The sequence below is a fragment of the Fukomys damarensis genome, unplaced genomic scaffold (genome assembly GCF_012274545.1).
Source record: "Fukomys damarensis isolate Sample0158 unplaced genomic scaffold, DMR_v1.0_HiC HiC_scaffold_36, whole genome shotgun sequence".
Lineage (NCBI taxonomy): Eukaryota > Metazoa > Chordata > Mammalia > Rodentia > Bathyergidae > Fukomys > Fukomys damarensis.
The window spans coordinates 5,260,431-5,280,753 of NW_022900948.1; positions in this window are offsets into that span (position 1 = coordinate 5,260,431).

Genomic DNA, 20,323 nt, shown 5'->3' on the forward strand with positions numbered 1-20,323 from the left:
TTAAAACAATCAAAATCAGCTCTCAGAAGCAGCTTTTTCCACTTAGTTGTGTACACTGTGCCTTATCTAAAAGGCCATGTTCTTTTTTCTTCTCTCTTAAAGTACGTTCAAGAATTGTGAGCTGTGTCTCCTCCTTATAAGTTGAACTGCGTCAGCACAGGTGTGTGTAGAGTAGGAGGGTGCTCGATAACCAGTCCTGTTATGAACTGGAAGCTCAGTTCTTCAAGAAAAAGACTTCAGGCCAGGGATTTAGCTCAGGGGTGCTGCACCTGCCTCACGAGCACAAGGTCCTGAGATCCTGAGTTCAATCCCTGATACCGCAAAAAGAAAAAAAGAAAAAGTCTCAGCCACATGCTTTAAATGACTATGATAGAAGTAGTGAGTCATTCGCTTTAGAAAAAAAAAAAAAAGGAGAAACCTGTTGTTTACTTTCTTTTGTTCCTCCTTTTTTTTTCTGTCTTCTGAAGGGGGCTTCCTAATGAAGTTATTTTATATAAGACACAAAAGTAGCTTTCATTTTTCTATTCCCATTTGGCCTGGGGTTTAGCTGAAGTCATGGTTCAGCTTTAGAGACTCTGCACTCTAGTTCTGTAAGAAAAGTTGGTCCTGATGATTCTTTATGAGTCACCAAGGAATGAAAGGAAAAGGCCCTCAAAGGGTTAAGTAAAATGTATTAACTAGGGTAGGTTCCCTACCCAGGCGAATATTATGGTAGAAGACTTTCTCATTCACATGTAGGAGTTCAAGGTCAGCCTCTTTTACTTAGGGAGGAAAACGCCATTTGTAAATTGTTTGCTGATCTTAAAGTAGCTTAAATAATTACTATATACCAGGGAGGGAATATTTAAACTTTATAAAGTTTTGGAATAATTCAGTGTTGAGGTTTTGGTCTTACCACTTACTAGGTGTATTAAGTACACACTAAATAATTGTTTTTTACCCTCTGTGGTGGTTATTGCTTTATGTAAACTTTTCTGAGCCATACAGTGCCCCTGTTTTGGTCAAATATTATTCTGGGTGTATCAGTGGTGGTGTTTGTAGATAAGATAAATATTTGAATAAGTACACTGAATAAAGCAAATTATTACTAATGATTATTAATAATGTGATAGATCTCATCCAATCACCTCAAAACCTGCATAGAACTGAGTGGAAGCAAATTCCTTCAGTCAGACAGCTTCGGCTAGGATGGTAGTTGTCTTTTCTTCCAGATTCAAACTTATATCATCTGCTCTCCTGGGTCTCAGGCCTTCAGATTTAGCTTTCCCATGTCTCCAGTTTTGCGACTGCTGATACTGAAGGTCCACAACATCCATAATTGCATGAGCTAATTCCTTATAATAAATTTCTTCATGAGTTGGATCTTTTTCCCTGAAGAACTCTAAGTAATGGACCCTGCTTCCTCAACTGCCAGGTGGTGATAATGTCCACCTATTCAGGCCTCCGCAAATGAAATATATAAAATGCAAGGCATCAGGCTTAGTACTGATAGTAGGTATGTAGTACATAATGGCTTTCCCTCTAACCCTAATTTACTGCAATAAAGTTTACTTGTAAGTTCTTTTCTTCTTAGTAAATCAGTCAATTTCATCGAATATGTATTATAGCTCACAAATGCAGGTGTATGATAAAGATCACTTTATTTCCTATAACAACTTGATTCAGAATCCAAGTACATATTCTGCCAGACTGAAGCCAAATTCTCAGTCAGTACTTAGATTTTGTCCTTTCTCCAGCCCTAAACATAATCCAGGACATTTTGTGGTACCCATTAAACAGGAAAATGTCCAGTTATAACCATCATTCATCTTAAGCCAAACCATCCCTTGAGGTCCAGAGGTATCTGTTTCAATGGTATGCATTCTCTGAAATCTGGGTAGAGGGAGGTTATCTCAGTGCCCAAGGGCTCTACCTATTAAGTCCCTCAACCAAATCTGCATCAGGTCCATAACCTTGAAGCTTTCTTAGGTGATGCTACCTCAGAGGGGACCTACTCAGAGGGCTTGAGAAATTTTCAAATGTGCCAATCTACCATTTAGCTAAGTAATTGCAAAGGAAAAGATATATCAGACCCCCTATAAAGAGAAGGAGAGATCCTTTCTATCACTACTTTATGCTCTTATTAAGCCTAATTCTGGAAGCCAACTCCCAACAGAAGTTTGGAAGGAAAATAAATTATACTCAATTTTGAAAGATTAATAACTGTTTTATAATTTTATCTTTCATAAATCAATGCTGCTAAGAACATATAATCATGGCTTTGAACTTTATAGTGTTTGTGCAGCCAAAAGTCAGAGATATGTATGTAGGTAATAGCAAATATGCCTATGGTGAAATATAGAGAAGAAAACAGACATAAGTAACTTCTTTTTTTGGAAACAGAATCTTTTCTTTTTTTTGTATATAATTTCTTTTTTTTTTTTTTTTTTTGTTTTTGGAGTTTTATTAGTACATTTTAGGGATACAGTATAGTTACATTCATTGTTGGGATCTTGTACCTCTACATGACAAGTCTTGATTCTCATTTTTTCCCCTTACAGAATCTTTAAAATACTCTTACAAAAACAATTAGATCACGATCACCAATGGTAACTCTATATTTTAGAGAAAATATTCAAGGCATACCAAATTGAAAGCTGTCTTCCATTATATAGCCTAATAGCAGCTTCAGATCAATTTGATACCCAAGACTGGCAAACTTAGCAAAATTTCATATACCACAAAGCTGACAGAACCCAAGTTCAAAATCATCTTGTGAGTAAGAAACAAATTTCTATAGGGCATATATTTTTTTCAAATACTCTAAATCCAAATTATAATTTAAAGATCAGCTGCTCAGCACAGTTTGTTTAGCAGCCTTAAGAAAAAAAATAAACAAAAAGAAAGATATTTTATTTCTAAAAATAACATGAAGCAGTGTAACCAATGTCAAAGGCTATGAGTGGAAGATAAATGTTAACTTTCTCTAAACAAATGTATATAGAGGGGCCTGGGATTTAGCCCAGTGGTTCTGCCACCTGCCATGCAAGGGCAAGGTATTGAGTTCGATCTCTGGCACCAAAAAAAAAAAAAAATCTAAAAAAAAGAAATGTAGGGGCCAGGGATTTAACTCAGCATTTCAGTGGCCTGCCTTGCAAGCGCAAGGACCCGAGTTCAATTCCCAGGACCAAAAAAAAAACAAACAAACAAACAAAAGAAATGTATATAGAGATCATGAAATCATCGAAGAAATCACTAAGCATATACCAGACACATCTTACATAAGTGTCAGTTTAAACTCTCAACACAAGATCCTATAACAGCCCAGTACAGAAGGTCACTGCAGTAAGAACTGCTTAGCTGCTGGCCTAACCTGCTGCAGAAGTAAGCAACTGTGTTCTTCAGTCTTTGCCTCAACCCTCTCCAAAGCCAAACATTCCAGCAAGGGAAAAAGTGAATGACTGAGGTGAAATCCTCAGCCTGTAGTAGGACAGAGAGATGAAAAAGATCTGGGAAAAGGTATCCATGTCTTTCTTGACTTCTACAGCAGCAGTGTACACCTCTGGACTTACTGTGCTCACACAACAAAAACAAAGATAACATCTCAAAAAGAAGCTGTGGAATAAGTGCTGAGTAACCAGAACGTGTGTGGTTAATAAATGGAATGAGAACCAGTTAGGTTAACATGGGCAAACGAATTAATAGTTACCTTCTAGGTTATCTATTTTTGTCTTTCTGTACAGTGAATAGAATGACTTTTGGGAAATGTGAGTCTCCCAAATCTTGATTTTGTTGTTTCATTTTGAGTCCTGTTATGACCAAAATCCATGAGTAGCAGGAAAATTTTGGCTTGGGCAGTTAAGTCGGGTTTCCCTTCAGAAAGAGACACTAGTAGGCAAGCCCACTAATGAATCTTAAGTGGAATAATTCATCCTAAAGAAAGAAAGATTTGAGAGACCCAAGGACAGTAGGTCAAAAACATAGGCAAAAGCATAAGAGCTACTACTAAAATTATCCTCCAGGCCAGCCAAACCCCATAGCTCAGCCCTGAATTGCCTTTGTGTAGAGGAAAGTAAAAGACCACCTTCAGGCTATGCTGTCATTATAAGTTTACAATCTAAGTCTCCCTCTCCCTACCATGCCATGCTCCAACAAATAATAACAATAGATGAAATTCTTATGAAGAAAATCTAAAACACATGAGTATATCTTTCTAGAAGAGAACATAAACCAGAACAAAAACAAGAGGAGCTGAAGCTACAGATGACCCTCTGGATCTGTAATTCTCTCAAAAGTTGACAGAGTTGGAATAAAGTTTGCACTCCACCACGCATCAAAAGGAACCTAAACTAATCTCTCTTAAAATCAACAGCTAAAGTTGGACTCTTTTGTCATGAAATGAGTCTAACAATGTTTAGGGGAACCATCCTGAGGTGAGGTCGCTGTGTTCTATGTAACTTAGCTGAATAACTGAGACAGACAGAGGAAGTAGCGGTAAATACAGCTCATCAGCCATGATCTGGGCCAAACCAACCCCAGATAAGCAACTGTGGGAAGAAAAGACTTAGCACAGCAGGTTTGATGCAGTAAAGTTAGAAAGCTCAACTCACAAAATTGGCTTTTGACTGGCATCTGGGAATTTGGCTCTCAGATCATGCCCTAGCTGATAAGGGTGTCTCGCTGTGCCCAGACTCTTTGTACAAACAAAGTGATTTATGGTTAGCATCTGCTTTCCTTCTGGGAGTCTAGAGACTTGGTGTGCGCTAAACAGACGGTACCTAGGTGATCAGATACTCCCAAAAAGTCTTGGACTCTATTTTGTAGGTTCCTTTGAGCAACAATATTGAACACATATTTCTACAGTTTTCACAGCTGAAACACACCCACCCAAAACATTTGGTCAAGTTAACTAAAATGAAACAAAAAAGAGAAGTCCCAAAGTAATGCTTTTCCTTTTTTGTGCTATTCTCCAAATGGGAGAGAAAAAGGTCTGAATATTTTCAAATGTATGCCCTGATTGGGTCAAAAACAATAAAAATGTTCTATCATTTGCTCTCTTTCTCTTTCAAACAAAAGAAAAGGAGGAAACCTGTTCAAACCACCCATCTGACTTAACATCTTCATCTCTACTTCTTGTCCATTTGCGTCCTAGCTGGTCTCTTAGCAGCTAAAATTTTAATCATGTAAATTCTGAATTCACTACTCGGACTTAGAGAAAAACTTGCTAACACTTGGAGCACAACTTGCCATAAAGAAAAACAAGGAACTTTTAAAAATGGCTTTATATTTTGTGGTTATTTCATCTATGTATGAAAAATTGATTTTAAAAATCATTTTGCAATTCCATAAGTCAAAAACAAAAAAAATAGTTAGTAGCCCATAACTCCTTTGCTTTTTACCATGCACGGGTAGGTGAATTGAAATTTAACACTTTCAGTACAGCAAACAGAACAAATCTCCATAACTGATTATTTTTGCTATGCTTTTTGCCTATTAGAGACTCTGAAGGAGAAAAACATGAAAATACAGGTAATCTTCAGATTGAATTGTACTTTCACAGTTTTGAAAAGCAGCTTTCAGCTTGCTAATGAGCTTTTGCTGAAATCAAACACCTAACCCTGAAAGGCTGATGATTTTCCAGGCTAATGTGCACATGACAGAGTGGGTCAGTTTGGGCTCTCAGATCAGAAAAAATGAAAAGATCTGAGGAAAGCTTTATTACTTCGACTTTGAATGCTGATGTGTGAACCTGTGGTGTCTTGGGTTTGATACTATGGAAGAAAAGCCATTTTTGGAATCCTGAATTCAAGATTCCAGTGGCCTAGACTTGATTCTAAGCTGAAGCCTGATACTGTCTGCTATGGCTATTTTGAGTCTTAGCACTAATGGTACCAAAATAAAATTGGAGATCTCTGCTCAATGAACACTATTCAGACTCTAGAACTATTGAAGATTTAGTAAAGTAATGAGCTGTAAGAAAATTGTAATGCTAGATACAGCTTCCCCACACACACTGAAAAGACTTTATTCGATGATGGGAACATCTGAAACTGAGATGCTGGCAAATGTTAAACTGCTGATACAGAGGCTGACTTCATTTATAATTTATGACTCCTGCCAAAAGCTACAAGTTCAGGGAGGATATATCACTTGAGGAAGCCACCAGACTTTCTAGGCTGATCTTCATGATGAATGGATTATTTTTATCGGCTCACTCTGCCTAGACTGTTATATAAACAGTATAATTAATAGTGAACAATTACTTTTCTGGAAGCAGGGGTTTTGAGTACATGCTAGGGCAGAAGTTGCCTAGGGGATAAGCTCCTAATAAAAACCTGTGATACTATTGTAAGTTCATTAGTGGCTCCCCAAAAATTCATGTCTAAGTTCCCAGCTGGAACTTCTAAATGTGATTTAATTGGCAAACTGGTCACTGCAGGTCTAATTAAGTACAGTATCTTGAGATGAAATCAGTATAAAGTTAAGGGAGCCTTACACTAATGATAATTGTTATTGTAAGAGAAAGACAAGACATTTGAAACAAAAAGACAGAGAAGAGGACATGTAAAGATGGAAGCAGATATTGGGGTGAAATGTCTACAAGCCAAGGAAGACAGGAGTACTGGCAACACTGAGAAGCTAGGAAAGGGTATGATTGCCTCAGATTCTCTCAAAGTGGCCAATGCTGCTAAGACCTTCATTTCAGACTTCTGACCTCCAGGACTATAAGAAGATGGATTTCTGTTGCCATCAGATTTAGGGTAGTTTGATGACAGCCTTATGAATCTCCTATAGATACCAAGTCACGAGTGGGCTTCCATGGACAGAAATATTGCATACATCTTTCTGCATGTTCTACTGCTGGAGAAGGAAACTTGTGAGAAGTGTCTCCTCATGAGAGGAAGAGGTATATGGAAGCGTATGCATGCCTATCTTTAGGTTTTTTCTGTGCCTTTGTCTCTCACTTCTCCTATGTATGCGTTGGTACACCTCATTCTACTGAGTCCCATGGGGGGATGTAGTAAATTACTTCATGTATAAGTATGTCTTGAGCATCCCTAGAATTGACTATGTAACATCCACAATATCTCAGTAAAACATAAGCTATGTCATTACAAGAACTATAGTGAACCGAGGATTTCACACAACTGGGGAAATCCTAAAAATTCCTGCGCTCTGAAGCTGACTTCTCCTACATGCCAGACAAGTTTTAGAGAAGAAAGCCACTGCAGTGCCTGCCGTATCCTGGAGCAGTATAACCAGGAGCTATTTTGAGATTGTGCTGATACTGACTTACTCTGGGAAGTCAGAAGTCACAAAACAACCACACTCTGTGTCTCTGAGTCACCCTACCACGGTGACTGAGTGGGACACAGCCACGTGAGACAGTCGTAAAAAGGGGACAGGACAGCTGCAGGCTGCCTGAGAAGTTTATGCAGTGCAGGCCTCAAGTGCAGGGGACAGAGTGGTCAGCAGCACTGCCCTCTGTGGTGAGAAGCCAGGCCCAGTGCGTGTGACTTTTCCAGGAGGGCTAGGTCTGAAAGTGCAGTGCTTTCCCCACCTCCAATGTGATCAGGGGACATGCCTCTGGTGAGGTACTTACCATGTCCCTGTCCCGGGGTGTATGGACAGACGGATCTCCAGAACAAGTGAAAGCACCTCATGAGTCCACAGATGCAAAGCTAGCTGGGGACAACATAGCTTGTGAGGTATAGAGGGACAAAATAAACTGTAAAACTTGACAGAGTAAACACAAAACTGAGGCAGACAACAATCATTCACTGGCCCCAATCAGCCAGCAGGGGAAGACAGAATTCAGCATTTATACAGCAAAAGCCTCATAAATGTGTAGTTGCAATTCTTTATTTCTCCACCGTATCTCATGGATTCCAATACTTATAGACCCTAGAAAGAAATTTTGCCCACCCAGACATAATAAAGTAGGGAGTTTTTTGGACTCATTGCTCTTTTGTTTTGTTTTCTGGGAGATTTTGTCCTTTTTCTGTTTTCTTTTTTCTTTTTCTGGTGTTTCTTTTATATTTACTTTATTTTATTTTATTTATTAATTAGATTCTATGTCACTTTTTCTCTTCATTTTTATCTTATTCTTCTTTCTTCTTAAATTTTACTCTATTTTCCTTTGCTCCATCCTCTCCATTCTTTTTATTATTTTATCATTATTATGTTTAACTCTTATTTTTTAGCCTTTTAGCTTGCTGTATATTATTTTTTCTGATTTCTTTTTTATCATTAATAGTGGTATAGTTATTGCTTTTAAGTTTTTTTACTGTATTTAAATAACTGTTTGTTTTTAGGTCACTATCATTACTGCAGTAGTTTTCTCCTCTCTGAGTGACACTGGAGGAAAGATAGCCTCTTGAATAAATGGCACTAGGAAATCTGGCTTTCAACTTGCCAAACATTAAAACTAGACCTATATCGACCTACCTGCCTGTCTGCGATCACCCGGCGGCGTGCGCGTGAGCTCCCGGCCTGCGCGGGAGCTCATTACTGCAGTTTTTCTCCTCTCTGAGTGACACTGGAGGAAAGATAGCCTCTTGAATAAATGGCACTAGGAAATCTGGCTTTCAACTTGCCAAACATTAAAACTAGACCTATATCGACCTACCTGCCTGTCTGCGATCACCCCGCGGGGTGCGCGTGAGCTCCCGGCCTGCGCGGGAGCTCCTGGCCTGCGCGACAACAGACCCAGGAAGGACCCAAGGACCCCAGAGGGGGTTTTTTTCAGCTGCCTGCCTACCTGCCTGTCTGCGATCACCCGGCGGCGTGCGCGTGAGCTCCCGGCCTGCGCGGGAGCTCCTGGCCTGCGCGACAACAGACCCAGGAAGGACCCAAGGACCCCAGAGGGGGTTTTTTTCAGCTGCCTGCCTACCTGCCTGTCTGCGATCACCCGGCGGCGTGCGCGTGAGCTCCCGGCCTGCGCGACAACAGACCCAGGAAGGAAGGTAGCCGCGCGGGCGCCCTTGAAACACCCACACGACCCCCCCCCCCGTTCTCAAAACTCCTGATCGGGCCAGTCCTTAGACCAACTCTGCAGAGGCATAGGTTCCCATGAAGGGTAGTTTTCTGAGCTCCGAACTTTGATCATCTTTAAAGAAAGGGCAGGGGAAACCTGTAATAGAACGGAGTGGAGTTCAACCCTGAGGGTAAGGAAACTAAAGTTAGGCTTTGTAGATTGTGTTCAGTCTCAGTCGTGAGGAACAGCCATTGGCTAGCTATAACCAGGGGATTGGGTTCCGCATATGACTGTGCATGTGGTATAATATGAGATCAGAGATAGCCTGAAAGAGGACCTTCAAATTCTTTTTCTTTCCCTCTCTCTTGTCTCTTTTTTCCTCTTTCCACCCTAAAATTTCTTTCTTTTTTCTGTCCTGTCTCTCCAACTCAGTCTCTTGCTCCACCATAGTGTCCCTCATCTCCCTTTTTATTCCAGTTCCTGAAGAACTCAGACTTCTTTTTTTATTTTTTGTTTTTAGGACGGGTTTCTCTTTATGTTCTTTTCTCCAGTCATTTTACCTCACTCATGGCTCTGTACCTTCAAGGGAAGGCAAGCGCCTGTTACTGTTAAGGGGATATATTCCTGTCCTTATTCCTGCACTCTCTCTATCCCCCCTGAACTTAATAGCTTTGTAAAGATAGTAAGGTAATTCTACAACCTCTGGATTCACTTCAAACCTGCTCTAATTCTTTCACTTATCTAATCCTCTTGTTCTAAGTCGAACCCCCCATCCTAAATGGTAAAGATGCCATATTGAAAAGAATATTCACTGCAAACATACTATGAGCTGCTTCTTGAAATTAATCTAATTCACATGAGTTAAAGGTGATACATTAATGACTACCATAAGTGGTCAGTTGGCAAGCTGTGCCTGATCCTATTGGGCTGCTGAATGTATCAATTGGGACAAAGAGTGGTGATTGATTTAAAGAGTTGTTTTCTCTGATATTATGAAAACGAGAATGTCTATGAGTCATTAGAAACTCAAAAGCTAAAACGCAACTATATTAGGAAGATTTAAGTAATACCCAGAAATTAAAGAAGGACAACCCAACAATAAAAATAAAAATGAGAAAACACTTAAGCAAGACACAAAAACAAATATCCAGTTCACCAATAGCAAATAGTAGGACAAATGAGGATGAAAAGTCTGATAGTGAACCAACAGGACTCCCTGGACCCATAGCACAGGAGGTAACAAAATTGATCAATCAGGCTCTAGAAAAATTCAAATCAGAAATAATTTCCCAGCTAGCCAGAGAGATGATGAGCAAAATAGAAGTCATGATTCGAGACTCTAGAGCAGAAACTGAGAAAAAAATAGATGAGCTCAAGACTGTGATAGAAGCCATGAAGACTCAGCATAAGAAAGACATGGAAACAATGAATGCCCAACAGAGGAAAGAAATGGAATCCATAAAACAGATTCAAACAGATATCCAGGAGATTAAAAACTCTATTGAAAGTGTACGAAACAGAATAAAAGATTGCGAAGATAGAATTTCAGATATAGAAGATAGGATAGCAGTCAGTGACCGTGAAAAAAGAGGTCTATTAAAAACAGTAAGGGATCATGAGAAATCAATCCAACAACTCCTAGACGATACAAAGAAAAATAACATAAGACTGATAGGAATTCATGAAAAAACAGGAGAAAACACAAATGATATAAAAAAGCTCTTCACAGAATTAATGACAGAAAACTTCCCAAACAGAAGGGAAGAATTAGACATACAGATAAGTGAGGCATATAGAACCCCAACTAGCCACGATCAAAAAAAATCTACACCTAGACATATAATAATCAAGATTCCAGAAATCCAACAGAAAAACAAAATACTACAAGCAGTAAGAGAAAAGAAACAAATCACATGCAAAGGGAAGCCCATTAGAATCACAGCAGACTTTTCAACACAAACCCTTAGGTCAAGGAGAGCCTGGAGTGAGGTATTCCAAGTCCTAAAAGAAAAGAATCTCCAACCTAGACTTTTGTATCCTGCAAAACTCTCTTTCAAAATAGATGGGGAAATAAAATACTTCCACGACAAAGAGCACCTGAGAAATTTCATGAACACCAAACCAGCACTGCAAGGAATTCTAAACAATATCCTAGAAAAGGACAACGAAATTCACAATAACATGAGGCCCAACAGACCAAATCAAATAGGCAAGGCAAGAAACTAAAAGGAGATGGGAGAAAAAGTAAAAAGAGTCAACAAATGGACAAAAACATGACAAGAATAAGTCAAAATATATCAGTTGTAACCATCAATGTTAATGGCCTCAATTCACCAATCAAGAGAAACAGATTGGCAGAATGGATTAAGAAGCAAAATCCAACAATATGTTGTATACAAGAAACACACCTAGTGCAAAAGGAAGTCCATAGACTGAAAGTGAAAGGATGGAAAACAATTCTCCATGCGTCAGGAGTCCAGAAAAAAGCAGGGGTAGCAATCTTATTCTCAGATAAAGTAAATTTCAAACCAAAACTCATTAAGAGAGACAAAGAAGGACACTACATCCTTGTAAAGGGAACAATTCAAGAGGAAGAGCTGACAATCATAAACATATATGCACCAAATATAAATGCCCCCAACTATATAAAACAAATATTAAGTAACATGAAAAACCAAATAAGCACTAATACAATTGTAGTGGGGGATTTAAATACCCCACTATCACAAATTGACAGATCTACTAGGCAGAAAATCAACAATGAAATAATAGAACTGAACCAAGCTTTGGAACACATGGACTTAATAGATGTTTATAGAGTATTCCACCCCCAAAAACCAGAATATACATTCTTTTCGGCTGCACATGGATCATTCTCCAAAATAGACCACATACTGGCTCACAAAACAGGTCTAAATAAATGCAAAAAAATTGAAGTCATCCCCTGTTTATTATCAGATCATAGTGCAATCAAACTAGACATCAATAGCACAAGAAACTATAGAAACTTCACAAGCACATGGAAACTGAACAACACTCTCCTAAACAATCAATGGATTACAGAGGAAATTAAAGAAGAAATTAGACAGTTTTTACAAATAAATGAGAATGCCAATACAACATACAGGAATCTTTGGGACACAATGAAAGCAGTTCTACGTGGAAAATTCATAACATTGAATGCCCACACTAGGAAAACAGAGCGGGCTCAAATAAACAACTTAACGATGAAACTTAGACTCCTAGAAAAACAAGAGCAAGAAAAACCCAAAGCTCGAACAAGAGAGGAAATTATAAAGATCCGAGCAGAAATCAATGCAATTGAAATTAAGAAAACGATACAAAAAATAAATGAAACAAAGAGCTGGTTTTTTGAAAGAATAAATAAAATTGACAAACCCTTAGCTAATCTTATCAAAAAAAGGAAAGAAAAGGCTCAGATCCATGCAATTAGGAATGAAAAAGGCGAAGTCACAACAGATCCGAAAGAAATCCAGAGGATCATGAACACCTACTTTGAGAACCTGTACTCTAATAAAATGGAAAACACAGAAGAAATGGACAGATTTCTAGATACTTATGAATTACCAAAGTTGAACGAAGAAGATAAAAACATTTTAAACACCCCAATCACAATCAGTGAAATTGAAAATGTAATTAAAAACTTACCAACAAAGAAAAGCCCAGGCCCTGATGGATTCACTGCTGAATTTTACAAGACATTTAGAGAAGAACTACTACCATTACTCTTCAAACTTTTCAATGAAATTGAAAGAGAAGCTATACTTCCAAATTCATTCCTGGAAGCAAGTATCACTCTGATTCCCAAACCAGAGAAAGATACAACCAAAAAGGAGAACTACAGACCAATCTCCTTAATGAATATAGATGCAAAAATCCTTAATAAGATACTAGCAAACAGAATACAGAGGATTATTAAGAAGATCATCCATCATGACCAAGTCGGATTTATTCCAGAGATGCAAGGGTGGTTCAACATACGAAAGTCAGTGAATGTAATACATTATATTAACAAAGTCAAGGACAAAAACCATATGATCCTCTCAATAGATGCAGAAAAAGCATTTGATAAAATTCAACACCCATTCATGATAAAAACCCTGCAAAAAATTGGAATAGATGGTCTATACCTCAATTTAATAAAGGCTATTTATGAAAAACCATCAGCCAACATCATATTGAATGGCCAAAAACTGAAAACCTTCATGTTAAAATCAGGAACAAGACAAGGATGCCCACTATCGCCACTTCTCTTCAATATAGTTCTGGAAACATTAGCCACAGCAATTAGACAAGAGAAAGAAATTAAAGCAATAAAGATAGGAAAGGAAGAAGTTAAACTATCATTATTTGCTGATGATATGATACTCTACATTGAAGATCCAAAAAACTCCACCAAAAAACTTCTAGACTTAATTGACAGATTCAGTAAAGTATCTGGATACAAGGTGAATACCCAAAAATCAATAGCCTTTCTATACACAAATAACAGACAGACAGAAAGAGAAATAAGGGAAAAAATTCCTTTTACAATAGCATCCAAAAAAATGAAGTATCTAGGAATCAATCTAACAAAAGAAACAAAAGATCTCTACACTGAAAACTACAGCACTCTGAAAAAAGAAATCGAAGAGGATATAAAAAAATGGAAAGATATCCCCTGCTCCTGGGTAGGAAGAATCAACATAGTGAAAATGGCCATACTACCGAAACTGCTATATACATTCAATGCAATGCCAATTGAAATTCCAACACTATATTTCACAGAACTAGAAAAAAGAATCCAAAAATTCATTTGGAACCACAAGAGACCTAGAATAGCAAAAGCCATTATAGGCAACAGTCACATGGCACCAGGTGTAACAATTCCCAATTTGAAACTATACTACAAAGCCACTGTGATAAAATCAGCATGGTACTGGCAAAGAAATAGGCCTGAGGATCAATGGAACAGACTGGAAGACACAAAAACAAATGCAGATGTACTCAGCTACCTCATCTTCGACAAAGGAGCTCACCATCCTCAGTGGAGGAAAGATAGCCTCTTTAATAAATGGTGTTGGAAAAACTGGATATCAACCTGTCACAGATTAAAATTAGACCCTTATCTTTCGCCATGCACTAAATTAAAATCCAAATGGATTAAAGATCTAAATATTAAAACAGAAACATTAAACTTGCTGGAAAGTAAGTTAGGCAGAACTCTGGAAGACATTGGTATAGGAAAAGACTTTATGAACAAATCCTCAGTAGCACGGGAACTAGCAGAAAGAATCAACAACTGGGATCTCATCTTACTAAAAAGCTTCTGTACTTCAAAAGAAACCATTAGCAGAACTAAGAGACAATCTACAATGTGGGAAAAAATTTTTACCAGCTGTACCTCAGACAAAGGACTATTATCAAGGATATATAAAGAACTCAAAACAATCAGTCCCCCCAAATATAAAGACCCGATCCAAAAATGGGCATCCGAAATGAACAGACATTTCTCATACAAAGAAGTGAAAGCAGCAAGAAAATATATGAAAAAATGTTCCACATCACTGGTCATTCGAGAGATGCAGATGAAAACAACACTGAGATTCCACCTCACCCCACAAAGAATGGCTGCTATCAAGAAATCACACAATAACAAATGTTGGCGGGGTTGTGGGGAGAAAGGAACCCTCCTCCATTGTTGGTGGGAGTGCAGACTAGTGCAACCACTATGGAAATCAATATGGAGATACCTCAAAGAGCTTGGACTGGAGGTTCCATTTGACCCAGCCATCCCTCTGTTGGGTATCTTTCCAAGAGAACTAAAAGAATCATATCACAGAGAAGTATGTGCACCCATGTTTATAGCGGCACAGTTTGTAATAGCTAAATCTTGGAAACAACCTATTTGCCCATCCGTTGGAAACTGGATAAAGAAGTTGTGGTTTTTCTATAAAATGGAATATTACTCAGCCATAAAGAGCGAGAGAATAGATTCATTCATAGGAAAATGGATACATATTGAAGATATACTCCTAAGTGAAATAAATAAGTCCCACATGTGTAAATACCAAATAGTTTCCCTGGTGTGAATATTCTGCAACAATGCATAAGATTCTAATAAGATTACTGACATTTAGAAATGGGAGGAAAGGAGCTAAAGGTGTAGGGAAGGTGTGATACGTAGGGGAAGAACAAAAAGGGAAAAGAAAAAAATGTGAGAGAATGAAAAGATGAAAATAAAGTGTTTGTAGATGGGGAGGGGAGGAGGGGGTGAAGGGAGGGCAGAGGTAAGGGGAAAAAATGAGAATCAAGACTTGCCATGTAAAGGTACATGATCCCAACAATGAATGTAACTGTACTGTATCCCTAAATGTACCAATAAACTCAAAAAAAAAAAAAAAAAAACTAGACCTATATCTCTCACAATGAACTAAACTAAAATCAAAATGAATTAATGATCTAAATATTAAAACAGAAACACTAAACTGGCTGGAAGATAAGTTAGATAGAACTCTTCAAGACATTGGTGTACAAAAAGATTTTTTGAATTTTTTTCCTTTTTTAACCTGCTTTTTCTTATCTTCTTTTCTTTCTCTCTCTGAAGAGTTTATTCACTACAGTTTATTCACTATAATTGCATTTTGGGCTGGTCCTCAATTTTTATTTCATTCACATTGTTAAAGGTGAGTACCACAAATCATCATTTTCTAAGCTGTGCTTGATATTATTGTGTTGTTGATTGTATCACTTGGGCTAAGGTGTTGTCATTGATCTAACCATTTGGCCTCCCTGATATGATGAAAAAGACTTTGCCTCAGAGACATTAGAGAATCAAAATCTCAAAACCAGCTATATCTGGAAGATAGAAGTATTAACCCAGGAATTAAACCAAGGACAGTACCAATGACAAAAATAGAAGTGATAACGCATTTAAACAATACATAACACAAACTTCCACCCCACTAAAGGTAAACTCTGGGGAAAATGAAGTAGAAAATTCTAACAGTCAACCTTCTGGACACCCTGAACCAATAGCACAGAAAATAGATAGATAGATAGATAGATGGATAGATAGATAGATAGATAGATAGATAGATAGATAGATAGATAGATGAGGCTCTAGACAAATTCAAAACAGAAATTATTTCCCAGACAACCACAGACATGGGAGAATGAAAGACATGATTAGAGACTCAAGAACAGAAACAGATTAAAACATAAATAAATGAGATCAGGACTGTGACGGAAACCATGAATGCCCATCATAGGAAAAAAATGAAAATCTTGAATGCCCAAAAGAGGAAACAAATGGAATCCATAAAACAGATTCAAACAGATATTGAGATTAAAAACTCTATAGAAAGCATTTGCAGCAGGATGAACAAATGTGAAGATCGAATTTCAGGTGTAGAGGATACAACTGTGGTCAGTGCCTATGAAAAGGGACATCTCTTAAAAACAGTTAGGGACATGAAAAATCAACCCAATAACTCCTAGGTGATGCAAAGAAGAATAATACAAGACTGATAGGGATCCAAGAAAAAGCAGGAGAAAGTACAAATGACATTAAAAAAAAGTTCACAGAATTAATGAAAGAAAACATCCCAGAGAGGAGGAATTTGACATACAGATAAATGAGGCAAATAGGAATCCAACTACCATGATTAAAAAAAGAAAAATCTGGACCCAGGCATATAACAATCAAGATGCCAGAAACCCAATAGGAGAACAGACTACTGCAAGCAGTTAGAAAAAAGAAACAAATCACTTGCAAGGAAAGCCCATCAGAATTACAGAGAACTTTTGAACACAAACCCCAAAGTCAAAGAGGGCCTAGAGTAAGGTATTTCAAGCACCAAAAGAAAACAACCTCCAACCTAGACTATTGTACCATGCAAAACTGTCTTTCACAATGATGGGGAACTGCGATATTTCCATGACAAAGAACACCTGAGAAATTTCATGAATATGAAACTGGTACTCCAAACACTTCTAAACAACACCCTGGAAAAAGAAAATGAAGCCCACAACTCTATAAGAGTCAACACAGCAAATATACCAGGCAAGGCATGAAATTAAAGGAAGAAAGGGAAAAATAAAAAACAAAAGAATCAACAACAGGAAAATACCATGACAATGAAAACTCAATACATAACAGTTATAAGCATCAATATTAATGGCCTGAATTCACCAATCAAAAGAAACAGCTAGCAGAATGGATAAAGAAGCAAAATCCAACAATATGCTGTATACAAGAAACCTATTTAATCCACAAAGAAATTCATAGACTGAGAGTAAAAAGATGGAAAATAGTTCTCCATGCAGCAGAAACCTGGAAAAAAAGTGGGGGTAGCTATCTTATTTGCAGACAGAATAGATTTCAAACCAAAATTAATTAAGAGAGACAAAGAAGGCTACTGCATCCTTGTAAAGGGAACAATAAAAGAGAAAGAAATGACAATTCTAAATATATATGCACCAAATACTAATGCAACCAACTATGCAAAACAAATATTAATGGATATGACAAACGAATTAAGCGTTAATACAGTTGTAGTGGGGGACCTCAATACTCCACTGACACAAATAGACAGATCATCTAGACAAAAAAATCCATAATGAAATAACAGGACTGAACCAAGTCTTAGAACAAACAGACTTAGTAGATGTGTACAGAGTGTTCCACAACACAAAATCAGAACACACATTCTTTTCAGTTGCACATGGGTCATTCTCCAAAATAGACCACAGACTAGCTCATAGAACATATTTAAACATATGAAAAGGAATTGAAGTTATCCCCTATATATTATCAGACCATAGTGCAATTAAACTGTAGATCAAAAGCCTAAGAAATGACAAGAGCTTCACAAACATATGGAAATTAAATAACGCCCTGCTGGAAAACCACTGGAAAATTATAGAAGAAATTAGACAGTTTTTACAATTAAATGATAATGCCAATACAACATACAGGAATCTATGGGACACAATGAAAGCAGTTCTACGAGGGAAATTCAAATTATGAAAAACAGAGCGAGTGCAAATAAACAACCTAATTCTTAAGCTTCTAGAAAAAAAACAGCAACAATAAACTGAAAGCTCATACAAGGGAGGAAATTATAAAGATCAGAGCAGAAATTAATGCAATGGAAACTAAGAGAACTATACAAAAAAATCAATGATATGAACAGTTGGTTTTTTGAGAGAATAAATAAAATGAATAAACCCTTAGCTAACCTTACCCAAAAGAGGAAAGAAAGGGCTCAAATTCATGCAATTAGAAATGAAAATGTGAAGTCACAACAAGTCCAGCAAAAATCCAGAGTATCATCAGGAGCTACTTTGAAAACCTGTACTCTAATTAAATGGGAAATACAGAAGAAAAAGACAGATTCTTAGATACACATGAACATCCAAAGTTGAATGAAGAAGACATGAAAAGTCTAAACACCCCTATTACATACAGTGCATTTGAAAATGTAATTAAAATTTACTGACAAAGAAAAGCCCAAGTCCTGATGGCTTCATTGCTAACTTCTACAAGACATTTAGAGAAGAACTATTGCCACTACTCTAAACTTTTCAAAGAAATTGAAAGGGAAGCAGTACTTCCAAATTCATTCCTGGAAGCAAGTATTACTTTGGTTCTAAAACCAGGGAAAGGCCCAATCAAAAAAGAGAACTATTGGCCAATGTCCCTAATGAACACAGATGCAAAAGTCCTCAATAAAATACTGACAAACAGAATACAGAAGATCAGTAAAAGCAGCAAATAAATATATGAAAAAATGTTCCACATCACTGATCATTTGAGAGATGCAGATGAAAACAACACTGAGATTCCACCTCACCCCACAAAGAATGGCTGCTATCAAGAAATCACACAATAACAAATGTTGGCAGGGTTGTGAAGAGAAAGGAACCCTTCTCCATTGTTGGTGGGAGTGCAGACTGGTGCAACCACTCTGGAAATCAATATGGAGATACCTCAAAGAGTTTGGACTGGAGGTTCCATTTGACCCAGCCATCCCGCTGTTGGGTATCTTTCCAAAAGAACTAAAAAAATCATATCACAGAGAAATATGTGCACTCATGTATATAGCGGCACAGTTTGTAATAGCTAAAACTTGGAAACAGCCCATTTGCCCATCCTTTGGAAACTGGATAAAGAAGATGTGGTTTTTCTATAAAATGGAATATTACTCAGCCATAAAGAGTGAGAAAATAGATTCATTCATAGGAAAATGGATACATATTGAAGATATACTCCTAAGTGAAATAAATAAGTCACACATGTGTAAATACCAAATAGTTTCTCTGGTGTGAATAATCTGCAATAATACATAAGATCCTAATAAGATTACTGACATTTAGAAATGGGAAGAAAGGAGCTAAAGGTGTAGGGAAGGTGAGATGGGTAGGGGAAGCGTAATAAGGGAAAAGAAAAAAATGTGAGATAATGAAAAGATGGAAATAAAGTATTTGTAGATGGGGAGGGGAGGAGGGGATGAAGGGAGGGCTGGGACAAGAGGAAAAAATGAGAACCAAGACCTGTCATGTAGAGGTACAAGATCCGAACAATGAATGTAACTGTACTGTATCCATAAAATGTACCAATAAACTCAATTAAAACAGAATACAGAAGATCATCAAGAAGATCATACACCCTGACCAAGTTGGATTTATCCCAGGGATACAAGGATGGCTCAACATATGTAAATCAAAAAATTCTATACAGTATATCAACAGAGTAAAGGAAAAAAAAAACATACGATCATCTCAATTATTGCAGAAGAAGCATTTAATGAAATTCAACAGCCATTCATGACAAAAACCCTACAGAAAATTGGAAAAGTTGCTCTTTATCTCATCCTGATAAAGGTACCTATGAAAAACCAACAGCCAATATTATTCTAAAGGGTCAAAAACTGAAAACCTTCATGCTAAAATCAGGAGCAAGACAAGGATGTCCACTATCACCAATCTTGTTTAATATAGTTTTAGAAACATTAGCCACAACAATTGGACAAGAGAAAGAAATAAAAGGAATAAAGATAGGAAAGGAAGAAGTTAAACTGTCACTATTTGCGAATAATATGATATTCTGCATAGAAGACCCAAAAAACTCTGCCAAAAGACTGCTAGATTTAATTGACAGATTCAGCAGAGTAACTGGATACAAAGTCAACATTCAAAAATAAATAGCCTTCTTGTGCACAAAGAACAGACTTACTGAGAGAGAAATTAGGGAAACAATCCCTTTCACAATAACATCCAAAAAAATGAAATGTCTAGGAATCAATTTAATGAAGGAGACAAAAGACCTCTATGCTGAAAATTACTGCACTCTGAAAAAAAGGG